Genomic DNA, 11,059 nt, shown 5'->3' with positions numbered 1-11,059 from the left:
CTAGTGCTTCTGCAGTACAGGACTATACAAGGCTTACTGAATGTCCAACTTCTGGCCTAGTGCTTCTGCAGTACAGGACTATACAAGGCTAACTGAATGTCCAACTTCTGGCTTGGTGCTTCTGCAGTACAGGGACCACCTTTTTACATGGAAGGGTGGGGTCTAGTGGGGCTGTGTGTTGATTGATCCTTGAAACACCCGCCCATGTAATCTTATTCATTGTGATGTTAAAATGAAACCTGGTCTTTAACCAGCACTCCTGCTCTCAGATTCTTGATAAACTCATCCCCAGGCTGTAGTAGAAGACTACATGCTACGTGGGCTAGAAGACTACATGCTACGAGGCTAGAAGGCTACATGCTACGGGGCTAGAAGACTACATGCTACGAGGCTAGAAGGCTACATGCTACGGGGCTAGAAGACTACATGCTACGTGGGCTAGAAGACTACATGCTACGAGGCTAGAAGGCTACATGCTACGGGGCAAGAAGGCTACATGCTACGTGGGCTAGAAGACTACATGCTATGGGGCTAGAAGACTACATGCTACGAGGCTAGAAGACTACATGCTACGGGGCAAGAAGGCTACATGCTACGGGGCTAGAAGACTACATGCTACGGGGCTAGAAGACTACATGCTACGAGGCTAGAAGACTACATGCTACGGGGCTAGAAGGCTACATGCTACGGGGATAGAAGGCTACATGCTACGTGGGCTAGAAGACTACATGCTACGGGGCAAGAAGGCTACATGCTACGGGGCAAGAAGGCTACATGCTACGGGGCAAGAAGGCTACATGCTACGGGGCAAGAAGGCTACATGCTACGGGGCTAGAAGGCTACATGCTACGGGGCTAGAAGGCTACATGCTACGGGGCTAGAAGACTACATGCTATGTGGGCTAGAAGACTACATGCTATGTGGGCTAGAAGACTACATGCTACGCGGCTAGAAGGCTACATGCTACTGGGCTAGAAGACTACATGCTACGGGGCTAGAAGACTACATGCTACGGGGCTAGAAGACTACATGCTACGGGGGCTAAGTAAATGTCAGACAGTCAAAGCTGTGGAGTGCATGTTGACTCAACATTGAGATGGGGTTAAGGGAAGGTCAGCCTGCCTTGCCCAGTACTGTGCCTTGACATGAACCAACGCTCTGTTCAGTGGTATAACAGGCGTCACTGTGCGGTATAGCTTCCTTCTCAGTCCCTTTGCAGGGTTCTGACCAGGGATTCTCTGCCTCACAAGCATACGCGACCACGTGACGAATCGTTACACAGTATACGGTCAGTCTGCTTTCTTCTCACAGTTTTGTAACTGTCAGTGGCACCGGCCTATAGCTCTGTCATCTGCAGTCCAACCTACCGAGTCAATGCCCGGGAAAAACTGATTACCCTCCCTAGGTTAGGGTTAAGGTTAGGGGTTTGGTTAGGGTTAAGGCAAGGGTCAGATTTTGGCTAGTTGGGCTATCAATGGGATGCAGGCCAGAAAAGTCCTAGTCTCTCCTGAGAGGCCCAATTAGATGAGATTGTGGCTGGGATTAAATCAGTGTTAGACAGTGGAGGGATTCCATATCTTCAGTTCTCTCAGAAGTCCATTTAATTCACAGCAGCATAGAGGGAGTTATCACTTGATTTAGAAACTTTAAGTCCCATGGTGTGACCTGTTCAGTTCATGTTGAGAAGCCATACAGTGCACACAAGACTGACATTTTCAATATCATCTGTCCACTCCCTCCACCCAGGACATACAATGATGTTGAATTGTACTGGGAAAATCTAAAAAAAACATGTTCAAATCAAACACTTCTGGAAATGCTATCTGGAAAGTAACAATTGGATCCTAGCCTGATTACATCCATCTGCTGCTTCTCCACAGAACCTGGCCACTGAGACAGTTGATTCCTGGCCTGATTACATCCCTCTGCTGCTTCTCCCCTGAACCTGGCCACTGAGACAGTTGATTCCTGGCCTAATTACATCCAACTGCTGCTTCTCCTTGGATCCTGGGCACTGAGACAGTTGATTCCTGGCCTGATTACATCCATCTGCTGCTTCTCCTTGGATCCTGGCCACTGAGACAGTTGATTCCTGGCCTGATTACATCCATCTGCTGCTTCTCCTTGGATCCTGGCCACTGAGACAGTTGATTCCTGGCCTGATTACATCATCTGCTTCTTCTCCCCAGAACCTGGCCAATGAGACAGCTGATTCCTGGCCTGATTACATCATCTGCTTCTTCTCCCCAGAACCTGGCCAATGAGACAGCTGATTCCTGGCCTGATTACATCATCTGCTTCTTCTCCCCAGAACCTGGCCAATGAGACAGCTGATTCCTGGCCTGATTACATCATCTGCTTCTTCTCCCCAGAACCTGGCCAATGAGACAGCTGATTCGTGGCCTGATTACATCCATCTCCTCCTCCTCCTCCTTGGAGCCTGGCCACTGTGGCAGGGCTTACATCTGTGGCTTGTGTTTTACAGGAGTGGGGACTTGATATAGAAATGTGCAGTAGTCCCACAGTGTGACTCAGATTTGAGGGGAGAAAATCTGACTGAGCATGTTAGCAGATACATAGACTTCCAGTCATTGTGCTAACGCTAGTTAGCATTGGCTCACGAAACTACCTCTAACTTTCTTCATACTGGACACAAAGACATAGAAATGGTATTCACAGGTTCATCTGACTTAGGGGAAATATATAACGTGCCTCATTGGCAAAATTCTGAGGTATCCTTTTTATAATTGGTCAAAAGATCAGAATTGGGCTGACTGTTTAAACACAGCCACTGCTGTGTAAATTAAATATACTTCTGAAATCAGCGATCTACAATTCATTTTATCCCAGAGTTTATATTCATTCATTCCCCAAATCCCAGTCACAGTGAAGCAGGTTAATATTTGTGGTTTGTATGTTATCAAGCATTCTATGGCAGATAAAATACATGAGAATGTCCAAAGTTGAGTTTGGATACAAAATACCACAGAGGTCAATTCACTACTCTTTTCTCTCTCTTGGGTCTCTTTTTCTCTCAATACGGACCGGGACATGGAAATATGGCTGGAGAATGAGAGAAACTCTATCTCTCTCTCTCTATGCTCGTGGTATGTGTTCTGGTCTTCACAATTCAGAGATAATACATGGGAGCATAATCACATTAATATTAACCCCAGACTGGAGGATAATCACATTAATATTAACCTGACTGGAGGATAATCACATTAATATTAACCCCAGACTAGAGGATAATCACATTAGTACTAACCCCAGACTGGAGGATAATCACATTAATACTACCCCAGACTGGAGGATAATCACATTAATATTAACCCCAGACTGGGGCATAATCAAATTAGTACTAACCCCAGACTGGAGGATAATAACATTAATACTACCCCAGACTGGAGGATAATCACATTAATATTAACCCCAGACTGGGGGATAATCACATTAATACTAACCCCAGACTGGAGGATAATCACATTAGTACTAACCCCAGACTGGAGGATAATCACATTAATATTAACCCCAGACTGGGGCATAATCACATTAATATTAACCCCAGACTGGAGGATAATCACATTAATATTAACCCCAGACTGGAGGGTAATCACATTAATATGAATATTAACCCCAGACTGGAGGATAATCACATTAACATTAACCCCAGAGTGGAGGATAATCACATTAATACTAACCCCAGACTGGAGGATAATCACATTAATATTAACCCCAGACTGGAGGGTAATCACATTAATATGAATATTAACCCCAGACTGGAGGATAATCACATTAATACTAACCCCAGACTGGAGGATAATCACATTAGTACTAACCCCAGACTGGAGGATAATCACATTAATATTAACCTCAGACTGGGCATAATCACATTAATATTAACCCCAGACTGGAGGATAATCACATTAATATTAACCCCAGACTGGAGGGTAATCACATTAATATGAATATTAACCCCAGACTGGAGGATAATCACATTAACATTAACCCCAGACTGGAGGATAATCACATTAGTACTAACCCCAGACTGGAGGATAATCACATTAGTACTAACCCCAGACTGGAGGATAATCACATTAATATTAACCCCAGACTGGAGGATAATCACATTAATACTAACCCCAGACTGGAGGGTAATCACATTAATATGAATATTAACCCCAGACTGGAGGATAATCACATTAATACTAACCCCAGACTGGAGGATAATCACATTAATATTAACCCCAGACTGGAGGATAATCACATTAATATTAACCCGACTGGAGGATAATCACATTAATATTAACCCCAGACTGGAGGGTAATCACATTAATATTAACCCCAGACTGGAGGATGATCACATTAGTACAACCCCAGACTGGAGGATAATCACATTAGTACTAACCCCAGACTGGAGGATAATCACATTAATATTAACCCCAGACTGGAGGATAATCACATTAATATTAACCCCAGACTGGAGGGTAATCACATTAATATTAACCCCAGACTGGAGGGTAATCACATTAATATTAACCCCAGACTGGAGGATAATCACATTAGTACTAACCCCAGACTGGGGCATAATCACATTAGTACTAACCCCAGACCGGAGGATAATCACATTAATATTAACCCCAGACTGGGGCATAATCACATTAATATTAACCTCAGACTGGGGCATAATGACATTAATATCAACCCCAGACTGGAGGATAATCACATTAATATTAAGCCCAGACTGGGGCATAATCACATTAATATTAACCCGACTGGAGGGTAATCACAATATTAGCTTTTGGAGAAGTCATTAGCCTAGGGGTTCACATACTTTTTCCACCCTGCACTGTGATTGTTTACATGGTGTGTTCAATAAAGAAAAAAATGTATCATTGTTTGTGTGTTATTAGTTAAAGCAGACTGTGTTTGTCTATTGTCGCTTCCAACACATTTCTCTCACACAGCCAATCCACAGAACACACAGAAATAAATAAACTGTTTGAGGAGAAACACACAACTTCGCATATCCGAACGCTATGAATGTTGAGAAATAGCAACAGTTAAAATGAAAATTCAGTTAAAATGAAAACAAATGAAGTGTTCTGAATTCTCAAATTCTGGGATGTGGACAGACAGAAGGAGGATGCCAAGTAAGCTTTGTGACAGATGCCCCCTCTATTGGTCCCTATGGAGCAGTTATACCCTCTATAAAGCTTTATGGCGATGCTGATGTGCCCTCTATCAATCTCCATGTTCCACTATAAAAGACACAGGCACTTTTTCCTATTCAAATCAAACTTTATTTGTCACATTCTCCGAATCCAAGAAGTGTAGACTTTACCGTGAAATGCTTACTTACAAGCCCTTAACCAACAGTGCAGTTCAAGAAGAGTTAAGAAAATATTTACCAAGTAGACTAAAATAAAAAGTAATAATAAAAAAGTAGCACAATTAGAACAACAATAATGAGGTTATATACAGGGGGCACCGGTACTGAGTCAGTGTGCGGGGGTACAGGTTAGTTGAGGTAATTTGTACATGTAGGTAGGGGTGAAGTGACTATGCATAGATAATAAACAGCAAGTAGCAGCAGTGTACAAAAGGGGGGGGTCAATGTAAATTGTCCGGTGGCGATTTATTAATTGTTCAGCAGTCTTATGGCTTATGGGTAGAAGCTGTTGAGGAGCCTCTTGGTCCTAGACTTGGCGCTCCGGTACCACTTGCCGTGCGGTGGCAGAGAAAACAGTCTATTACTTGGGTGACTGGAGTCTCTAACAATTTTATGGTCTTTCCTCTGACACAGCCTATTATATAGGTCCTGGATGGCAGGAAGCTTGGCCCCAGTGATGTACTGGGCCGTACGCACTACCCTCTGTAGTGCCTTACAGTCAGATGCCGAGCAGTTGCCATACCAAGCGGTGATGCATCCGGTCAGGATGCTCTTGATGGTGCAGCTGTAGAACCTTTTGAGGATCTGGGGACCCATGCCAAATCTTTTCAGTCTCCTGAGGGGAAAAGGTTTTGTCGTGCCCTCTTCACGACTGTCTTGGTATGTTTGGACCATGATAGTTTGTTGGTGTGAACACCAAGGAACTTGAAACGCTCAACCCGCTCCACTACAGCCCCGTCGATGTTAATGGGGGCCTGTTCGGCCCGCCTTTTCCTGTAGTCTACGATCAGCTCCTTAGTCTTGCTCACATTGAGGGAGAGGTTGTTATCCTGGCACCACACTGCCAGTTCTCTGACCTTCTCCATATAGGCCATCTCATCGTTGTCGGTGATCAGGCCTACCACTGTTATGTCATCAGTAAACTTCATGATGGTGTTGGAGTCGTGTTTGGCCGCGCAGTTGTGGGTGAATAGGGAGTACAGGAGGGGACTAAGTACACACCCCTGAGGGGCCCCAGTGTTAAGGATCAGTGTGGCAGACGTGGGCACTATGGTGTTGAACGCTGAGCTGTAGTCAATGAACATCATTCTCACATAGGTGTTCCTTTTGTCCAGGTGAGAAAGGGCAGTGTGGAGTGCGATTGAGATTTATCATCTGTGGATCTGTTGGGGCGGTATGTGAATTGGTGTGGGTCTAGGGTGTCCGGGAGGATGCTGTTGATGTGAGCCATGACCAGCCTTTCAAAGCACTTCATGGCTACTGATGTGAGTGCCACGGGGCATTAATCATTTAGGCAGGTTACCATTCGCTTCCTTGGGCACAGGGACTATGGTGTTCTGCTTGAAACATGTTTGTATTACAGACTCGGTCAGGGAGAGGTTGAAAATGTCAGGGAAGACACTTGCCAGTTGGTCTGTGCATGCTTTGAGTACATGTCCTGGTAATCTGTCTGGCCCAGTGGCTTTGCGAATGTTGACCTGTTTAAAGATTTTGTTCACATCGGATACCGATAGCGTTATCACACAGTCATCCAGAGCAGCTGGTACTCTTGTGCATGCTTCAGTGTTGCTTGCCTCGAAGCGAGCATAAAAGGCATTTAGCTCGTCTAGTAGGCTCATATCACTGGGCAGCTCGCGTCTGGGTTTCCCTTTGTAGTCCATATTAGTTTTCAAGCCCTGCCACATCCGACGAGCGTCAGAGCCGGTGTAGTAGGATTCAATCTTAGTCCTGTACTGACGCTTTGCTTGTTTGATGGTTCGTCTGAAGGCATAGTGGGATTTCTTATAAGCATCCGTATGAGCGTTCCGCTCCTTGAAAGCGGCAGCTCTAGCCTTTAGCTCGATGCGGATGTTGCCAGTAATCCATGGCTTCTGGTTGGGATATGTACGTACAGTCACTGTGGAGACAACGTCGTCAATGCACTTATTGATGAAGCAGATGACTGAGGTGGTGTACTCCTCAATGCCATTGGAAGAATCCCGGAACATATTCCAGTCTGTGCAGCAAAACAGTCCTGTAGTGTAGCATCCGCGTCATCTGACCACTTCCGTATTGAGCGAGTCACTGGTACTTCCTGATTTAGCTTTTGCTTGTGAGCAGGAATCAGGAGGATAGAATTATGGTCAGATTTGCCAAATGGAAGGCGGGGGAGAGCTTTTTATGCATCTCTGTGTCGAGTAATGGTGGTCTAGGATTTTTTTTATCTGGTTACACATATGACATGCTGGTAAAAATTTGGTAAAACTGATTTGTTTGTCTGCATTAAAGTCCCCGGCCACTAAGAGCGCCGCTTCTGGGTGAGCATTTTCTTCTTTGCTTATGGCCTTATAGAGTTGGTTGAGAGCAGTCTTAGTGCCAGTTTCGTTCTGTGGTGGTAAATAGACAGCGGTAGCATCTCTGTCACCAGAGGTACCGTCTCTGTTCTGCTGGTGCACGGAAAATCCCGCTAGCTCTATATTGTCCGTATCTTCATTCAGCCACGTCTCGGTGAAACATAAGATGTTACAGTTTTTTATGTATTAATGTATTCTTGTCCTTCCTCCAAACCAAGACAGGTGAGCACACCAAACGACTGACGTGAAACCCTACAAACCAAAGAAAAGTTTGCGTCCATGAAGAAGTGAACACAACAATCTAATAACATTGATAATAAAAATGTGTAACCTACTCGGCAAGAAGATTTTATTTGTGTAGTATTTAGGTGCTAATGGCCACTGCTCTTTTGATCAAGCAATTATGTAATCAGAATGCTGAGAGACATATTAAATATAACCTTTATGTAATTTGATATATTTATTTGATAATTGACTGACACATGAATGATCGATTGCATCTTAAAGTAAAATTCCACCCAAAAACTATATTTTGGTATTTGTTTATTAATTAGTCCATTGTTGGAAGGACCTTATATATTATTATCAGAGGTAGCTCTAACAGCCAAATACTCCTTCTAAACAGTGAATCGATTCTCAATTGCGATAAGGTTCTAGAAACATAAAGACCTTCACTTTCATATCTCATCAAAATAATTTCACAAATGCAAAATACACACTTACTGTACACTGTTTTAACTGTCTTTATGCTAAATATACACTTACTGTACACTGTTTTAACCTGCTTTTTGCTAAATATACACTTACTGTTCACTGTTTTAACTGTCTTTATGCTAAATATACACTTACTGTACATTGTTTTAACCTGCTTTATGCTAAATATACACTTACTGTACATTGTTTTAACCTGCTTTATGCTAAATATACACTTACTGTACACTGTTTTAACTGTCTTTATGCTAAATATACACTTACTGTACACTGTTCTAACCTGCTTTATGCTAAATATACACATACTGTACACTGCTTTAACCTGCTTTATGTTAAATATACACATACTGTACACTGTTTTAACTGTTTTTATGCTAAATATACATGTGTTGTACACTGTTTTAACCTGCTTTAAACCCAGCTACAGCTGACAGTATTATTCACTTACAACATGTTTCTGGCAGCCTTTTGTTGTTATAAACAGCTGTTCAGAGCATGCTAGATAGCTGATAAATACAGGATCATGCTAGATAGCTAATAAGCACAGGATCATGCTAGATAGCTAATAAGCATAGGAGCATGCTAGATAGCTGATAAGCACAGGAGCATGCTAGATAGCTAATAAGCACAGGAGCATGCTAGATAGCTAATAAGCACAGGAGCATGCTAGATAGCTAATAAGCACAGGAGCATGCTAGATAGCTAATAAGCACAGGAGCATGCTGGAAAGCTAACTAGTACAGGTGGTCGCCTCTTTCCTTCATCTTGTCTTCCATAATCATGCTCTGTAACATGGCGATATGGCCGCGTGGAAACTTTTTGATTATTTCTCCCTGACATGAAAGATACTGTATGTTCCTTATGTTTCCAAAACGGTACCGCAAGCAATGTCTTCACGTTCACATACCTTCATCAATAAGCACTAAATGTAGTTATCATCTATGAACGGGGAGGCTATGCTGTAGCCAATGTAGTGATTTTACTGAACCACCTGCAGTAGCCTTGCTCTCTCTCATCATCTCTCTATATTGCATGTAGCCCCTCTTACGCCAGTCTATCTCTATATTGTATGTAGCCCCTCTTACAGCCAGTCTGTCTCTATATTGTATGTAGCCCCTCTTACAGCCAGTCTGTCTCTATATTGTATGTAGCCCCTCTTACAGCCAGTCTGTCTCTATATTGTATGTAGCCCCTCTTACAGCCAGTCTATCTCTATATTGTATGTAGCCCCTCTTACAGCCAGTCCATCTCTATATTGCATGTAGCCCCTCTTACAGCCAGTCTATCTCTATATTGTATGTAGTCCGTCTTACAGCCAGTCTATCTCTATATTGTATGTAGCCCCTCTTACGGCCAGTCTGTCTCTATATTGCATGTATATTGCATGTAGAAACACTAGTGAGGATGAGGTTAGGTAGAAACTCTAGTGAGGATGAGGTTCGGTAGAAACACTAGTGAGGATGAGGATGAGGTAGAAACGCTAGTGAGGATGAGGTTTGGTAGAAACACTAGTGAGGATGAGGTAGAAACACTAGTGAGGATGAGGTAGAAACACTAGTGAGGATGAGGTAGAAACGCTAGTGAGGATGAGGTTCGGTAGAAACTCTAGTGAGGATGAGGTTCGGTAGAAACACTAGTGAGGATGAGGTAGAAACATTAGTGAGGATGAGGATGAGGTAGAAACGCTAGTGAGGATGAGGTTGAGGTAGAAACACTAGTGAGGATGAGGTAGAAACACTAGTGAGGATGAGGTAGAAACATTAGTGAGGATGAGGTTAGGTAGAAACACTAGTGAGGATGAGGTTAGGTAGAAACATTAGTGAGGATGAGGTTAGGTAGAAACACTAGTGAGGATGAGGTTAGGTAGAAACACTAGTGAGGATGAGGTTAGGTAGAAACACTAGTAAGGATGAGGTTAGGTAGAACACTGGTGAGGATGAGGTTAGGTAGAAACTCTAGTGATGATGAGGTTAGGTAGAAACACTTGTGATAAATATCTTCCCAATAGGTAATTGATGATGGACTCAATATCTTCCCAATAGGTCGTTGATGATCAACGTCTTCTCAATAGGTTGTTGATGATCAACGTCTTCTCAGTACATCTAAGTGTTGCTCTGAGGGTAGACTGTGGGCTACTGATGATTCAGTGTTTGATGTCAGTTTCACCCTCTTGCCAACAGCGGGTTGCGCTCTCTTTTGCAAAAACACAACTGGGGACCTGGTACCAAGACGATGATCAATGATCAATGTCTTCTCAATAGGTCATTGATTATCAACGTCTTCTCAATAGGTCATTGATGATCAACAGCTTCCCAATAAGACATTGTGTGTGTGTCTTCTCAGTAGGTCATTGGTGATCAATATCTTCTCAATAGGTCATTGTGTCTTCTTGTGTTGTTGTTGATGTGAGAGGAACACTGAAAAGTCTTTCACCTTCCGTTTAGACTTGTTCCTCCTCTCCACATCCCTTTTTTTAACACGTAAACTCTCTTCCCCCAGTCTATCTCACTATTGAGTGGGTCATTCTAGGTCTACAGAGTCTCTGACCCTTCTTGATGGAAGAAGAGTGGTCTCCCAGGTCAATCCCTGTTGCACCGAATGCTGGGTAGAAGTATGTGTGCCT

This window comes from Salmo salar, chromosome ssa06, assembly GCF_905237065.1.
Source record: "Salmo salar chromosome ssa06, Ssal_v3.1, whole genome shotgun sequence".
NCBI lineage: Eukaryota > Metazoa > Chordata > Actinopteri > Salmoniformes > Salmonidae > Salmo > Salmo salar.
The sequence above is the reverse complement of the archived record's forward strand: the minus strand, read 5'-3'. Positions refer to the sequence as shown.